Source organism: Rhinoraja longicauda, chromosome 19 (assembly GCF_053455715.1).
Source record: "Rhinoraja longicauda isolate Sanriku21f chromosome 19, sRhiLon1.1, whole genome shotgun sequence".
Classification (NCBI taxonomy): domain Eukaryota; kingdom Metazoa; phylum Chordata; class Chondrichthyes; order Rajiformes; family Arhynchobatidae; genus Rhinoraja; species Rhinoraja longicauda.
This window is the reverse complement of record NC_135971.1, coordinates 4,817,856-4,824,033: the sequence shown is the minus strand read 5'-3', so window position 1 is coordinate 4,824,033 and position 6,178 is coordinate 4,817,856.

The following is a 6,178-nucleotide window of genomic DNA, read 5'->3' as shown; positions in this document are numbered from 1 at the left end:
GAGATCAGTTGCGTTAATGCGGACCATCAAGCCTGACTTCCTGAAGGTGCTGGGGATCTGGTTCGGGAAGGCTGGGGCATGTAACAAAAATTGGCTGGAGCGGATAGCCAAGGTGGGGAAGAAGCTGGAGCTGTGGAAGCAGCGCTCCCTCTCCATCACGGGGAAAAACCTGGTCATCAGGTGTGAGGTGCTCTCGGGGCTGCTGTACTTGGCGCAAGTGTGGCCCGTCCCTCCCTCCTACGCCACGGGGATCACCCGGGCCGTCTTCCGTTTCATCTGGGGGTCGGCGATGGACCGGGTGCGACGAGCCACAATGCACAAGTCGGCAGACAACGGGGCTAAAGACGTGCCCAACGTCGCCCTCATTCTGATGGCCACTTTCGTGTGTGGCTGCATCAGGCGGAGCATAGAGCCAAGGCACGTGGGCACCAAATGCCACTACCTGCTGAGGTTCTACCTGTCCCCGGTGTTGCGAAGGATGGGCCTGGCGCAGATGCCACGCAATGTGCCAGTCAGCTGGACATTGCCGAACCATCTGTCGTTTGTGGACAGGTTCTTCCGGACCAACACCTTTGACCACAAGTCCATCGGGCAGTGGTCAGCACGGAACGTCCTGCAGGCACTGCAGGGGAATGACTCCATGGATCCTGTGGCGTGGTTCCCAGAACAGACTGCCCAGCTTGTCTGGCAAAATGCCTCATCGCCAGTACTCACCAACAAGCACCAAGACCTGGCTTGGCTGGCGGTGAGGGGAGCCCTCCCAGTCAGATCCTTCCTGCACCGCCGGAACCTCACTACCAGCGCACGCTGCCCTCGGGACGGCTGCTACGGAGAGGAAACGGTGGCCCAACTCTTCAAAGAGTGTGGATTTGCCAGGAGAGTCTGGAGAGGTCTGCAGGGGTCCCTGTCACGATTCATTCCGAGCAGCTCCGTCACAGAGGACTCTGTGCTCTACGGACTGTTCCCAGGGACGCATTCCGAGACTGACATCGAGTGCTGCTGGAAGGTCATCAACTCGGTGAAAGACGCTCTTTGGTCTGCCCGATCCTTGTTGACCTCCCAGCGGAGCGAGCTGTCCGTCAAGGAATGTTGCCGACTGGCCCACTGCAGACTGCAGGAGTACGTGCTGAGGGACGCTCTGAAGCTCGGTGCAGCCAACGCCAAGGCCCTGTGGGGGAGGACCACCGTCTAGGGTCCTTCCGCTGCTGGACATGGGGGGCAGGGTGTGGTGGAGAGAGACGCCCCTCCAAATAAGGGATATGTATGTAAATGTATGTAAATGTCTAAGTAAATGCCTGTATTGAATATGTAACCTCCGGAAATGTCGGATGGGTTTGTTTAAAAATGATGTTTTGTAAATGATATTTATTACTTGAATAAAGTATTTTTTGATATAAAAAAAAAAAAAAAAAGCGGACCGAGCGCAGGTGTTCAGCGAAGCGATCGCCGAGCCTGAGCTTGGTTTCGCCGATATAGATAAGTTGACATCTAGAGCAGCGGATGCAATAGATGAGGTTGGAGGAGGTGCAGGTGAACCTCTGTCTCACCTGGAAAGAATGTTTGGGTCCTTTGATGGAGTTGATGGGAGAGGTAAAGGGACAGGTGTTGCATCTCGTGCGGTTGCAAGGGAAAGTGCCCGGGGTTAGGGTGGTTTGGGTAGGAAGGGACGAGTGGACCAGGGCGTTGCGGAGTGAACGGTCTCTGCGGAACGCAGAGAGGGGAGGGGATGGGAAGATATGGCCAGTGGTGGGGTCCTGTTGTAGGTGACAGAAATGTTGGTGGATAATATGTTGGATCCGTTGGCTGGTGGGGTGGAAGGTGAGAACGAGGGGGATCCTGTCCTTGTTGCGAGTGTGGGGATGGGGAGCAAGAGCGGAGCTGCGGGATGTAGAAGAGACCCTAGTGAGAGCCTCATCTATAATGGAGGAGGGAAGCCCCGTTTTCTGAAAAACGAGGACATCTCGGAAGCCTAGTGTGAAACACCTCATCCCGGCGCAGATGCGGCGTAGACGGAGGAATTGGGAGTAGGGGATAGACTTTTTGCAGGGGACCAGGTGGGAAGAAGTGTAGTCCAGATAGCTGTGCGAGTCGGTGGGCTTGTAATAAATGTCCGTCACTAGTTTTTCTCCTGTGATGGAGATGGTGAGGTCCAGAAACGGAAGGGAGATGTCAGAGATAGTCCAGGTATATTTAAGGGCAGGATGGAAATTGGAGGTGAAGTGTATGAAGTCAGTGAGTAACTAAAAAGGCAATACGGGGAGAAAAGATGAGGTACGAGGGTAAACTAGCCAATAATATAAAGGAGGATAGCAAAAGTTTTTTTTAGGTACGTGAAGAGGAAAAAAATAGTCAAGGCAAATGTGGGTCCCTTGAAGACAGAAGCAGGGGAATTTATTATGGGGAACAAAGAAATGGCAGACGAGTTAAACCGTTACTTTGTATCTGTCTTCACTGAGGAAGATACACACAATCTCCCAAATGTTCTAGGGGCCGGAGAACCTAGGGTGATGGAGGAACTGAAGGAAATCCACATTAGGCAGGAAATGGTGTTGGGTAGACTGATGGGACTGAAGGCTGATAAATCCCCAGGGCCTGATGGTCTGCATCCCAGAGTACTTAAGGAGGTGGCTCTAGAAATAGTGGAAGCATTGGAGATCATTTTTCAATGTTCTATAGATTCAGGATCAGTTCCTGTGGATTGGAGGATAGCAAATGTTATCCCACTTTTTAAGAAAGGAGGGAGAGAGAAAACGGGTAATTATAGACCAGTTAGTCTGACATCAGTGGTGGGGAAGATGCTGGAGTCAATTATAAAAGACGAAATTGCTGAGCATTTGGATAGCAGTAACGGGATCATTCCGAGTCAGCATGGATTTACGAAGGGGAAATCATGCTTGACAAATCTACTGGAATTTTTTGAGGATGTAACTAGTAAAATTGACAAGGGAGAGTCGGTGGATGTGGTGTACCTCGACTTTCAGAAAGCCTTCGACAAGGTCCCACATAGGAGATTAGTGGGCAAAATTAGGGCACATGGTATTGGGGGTAGGGTACTGACATGGATAGAAAATTGGTTGACAGACAGAAAGCAAAGAGTGGGGATAAATGGGTCCCTTTCTGAATGGCAGCAGTGACCAGTGGGGTACCGCAAGGTTCGGTGCTGGGACCCCAGCTATTCACGATATACATTAATGACTTAGACGAAGGGATTAAAAGTACCATTAACAAATTGCAGATGATACTAAGTTGGGGGGTAGTGTGAATTGTGAGGAAGATGCAATAAGGCTGCAGGGTGACTTGGACAGGTTGTGTGAGTGGGCGGATACATGGCAGATGCAGTTTAATGTAGATAAGTGTGAGGTTATTCACTTTGGAAGTAAGAATAGAAAGGCAGATTATTATCTGAATGGTGTCAAGTTAGGAGGAGGGGGAGTTCAACGAGATCTGGGTGTCCTAGTGCATCAGTCAATGAAAGGAAGCATGCAGGTTCAGCAGGCAGTGAAGAAAGCCAATGGAATGTTGGCCTTCGTAACAAGAGGAGTTGAGTATAGGAGCAAAGAGGTCCTTCTACAGTTGTACCGGGCCCTGGTGAGACCGCACCTGGAGTACTGTGTGCAGTTTTGGTCTCCAAATTTGAGGAAGGATATTCTTGCTATGGAGGGCGTGCAGCGTAGGTTCACTAGGTTAATTCCCGGAATGGCGGGACTGTCGTATGTTGAAAGGCTGGAGCGATTGGGCTTGTATACACTGGAATTTAGAAGGATGAGGGGGGATCTTATTGAAACATATAAGATAATTAGGGGATTGACACATTAGAGGCAGATAACATGTTCCCAATGTTGGGGGAGTCCAGAACAAGGGGCCACAGTTTGAGAATAAGGGGTAGGCCATTTAGAACGGAGATGAGGAAGAACTTTTTCAGTCAGAGGGTGGTGAAGGTGTGGAATTCTCTGCCTCAGAAGGCAGTGGAGGCCAGTTCGTTGGATGCTTTCAAGAGAGAGCTGGATAGAGCTCTTAAGGATAGCGGAGTGAGGGGGTATGGGGAGAAGGCAGGAACGGGGTACTGATTGAGAGTGATCAGCCATGATCGCATTGAATGGCGGTGCTGGCTCGAAGGGCTGAATGGCCTACTCCTGCACCTATTGTCTATTGTCTATTGTCTATTGTCTATTGTCTATTGCATGGGTGCAAGAGGTAGCACCAATGCAGTCGTCGATGTAGCGGAGGTAGAGTTCGGGGATGGGCCAGTGTACGTCTGGAACAGGGATTGTTCGACGTACCCAACAAAGAGGCAGGCGTAGCTAGGGCCCATGCGAGTGCCCATAGCTACGCCTCTGGTTTGAGGAAGTGGGAGGAGTCAAAGAAGAAGTTGTTGAGGGTAAGAACCAGCTCTACTAGGCGGAGGAGAGTGTTGGTCGATGGGGATTGGCTGGTTCTACGGTCGACGAAGAAACGGAGGGCTTCGAGACCATCCTTGTGGGGGATGGAAGTGTAGAGTGACTGGACATCCATGGTGAAAATGAGGGAGTGGGGGCCTGGGAACTGGAAGTTATCCAGGAGATGGAGAGCGTGTGAGGTGTCTTGGACGTAGGTGGGGAGGGATTTGACCAGGGGGGATAGGATGGAGTCGAGGTAGGTAGAGATAAGTTCGGTGGGGCATGAGCAGGCAGAGACAATGGGTCTGCCGGGACAATTGTGTTTGTGGATTTTGGGTAGGAGGTAGAATCGGGCCGTGCGGGGCTGGGGAACTATGACATTGTTTTGAGAAAGAGGGGAGGGAGCACCTGTGGGCGGGGCCGGGAGCACATGTGGGCGGGGGCGGGAGCACATGTGGGCGGGGGCGGAGCACATGGGCGGGGCCGGGGAGCACCTGTGGGCGGGGCCGGTGAGCACATGTGGGCGGGGCCGGAGCACACGTGGGCGGGAGCGGGAGCACATGGGCGGGGGCCGGGGAGCACCTGTGGGCGGGGCCGGGGAGCACCTGTGGGCGGGGCCAGCGCGCACTGCAGCGGAGGCGCGATTGCACCGCTATTCCAGCAGTGGGAACCCGGCAGTGGGAACCCAGCAGAGGGAGGCCAGCAGTGGGAGGCCAGCAGTGGGAGCCCAGCAGTGGGAGCCCAGCAGTGGGAGCCCAGCAGTGCCAGCCCAGCTTTGGGAGGCCAGCAGTGCCAGCCCAGTAGTGGGAGGCCAGCAGTGCGAGCCCAGCAGTGGGAGCCCAGCAGTGGGAGCCAAGCAGTGCCAGCCCAGCAGTGGGAGCCCAGCAGTGCCAGCCCAGCAGTGGGAACCCAGCAGTGGGAGCCCAGCAGTGCCAGCCCAGCAGTGCCAGCCCACCAGTGGCAGCCAAATCATGGTGGTGGGGCATCTAGAGCCTACACTACGTTTGACCTACACAGCACATCTTCTTGAGGGGAAGATATGGAACAAAATGAATATTTTGTGTTTAATGGTCTGTGTAGTGATCTGTGTACTGAAAGCTGATGTATTATATTTGATGCTTTTGTATATATGTATATATCTGTGGAGTGACCACCCGGAGATGAGTGACCACCCGGAGATGAGTGACCACCCAGAGATGAGTGACCACCCGGAGATGAGTGACCACCATGAGTGAACTACCGCAGAGGACTGACCACCATGATGGCGAAAAAAAGCAATTGTGTTGAAATTGTGTTTAGTTGTGTTATTTTGGTTTTGTTTGCAAAAAGCAATGGTGTTTTGGTTTTGTTTGTTAAATATATTTTAGCCCTCGAATGGTAAAGAAAACAATTTTATATAAGACAAGGGGGATGTTGTAATATATAAGACAAGGGGGATGTTGTGATATTGCTGGGATGACTTTTTGTATCCAAGGACTACTTTGTTTGCCTGTGTATAGAAGTGATTGGTGTCATTAGGCGGTCACTCTGGATCCAGGCGGCCTTGGAATAAACAGCCTGGAGTTACGCTCCACCATGATAACATCTTAAACATGTGTACTCGTGATACTTCCAGAGTCACAACAAAGGTACAACAGGTACCGGACCACGATGTACAACAGGAGCGAGAGAGGGGGAGAGCAAGTTTTGGAAAGTTTTGAGAAAGTTTTGGAAAGTGATAGGGTGATAGAGAGTTTAAGAGATAGAGAGAGAGGGAGAGAGAGAGGGAGAGAGAGAGATTTAAGAGTAGATGGATTTTGGGC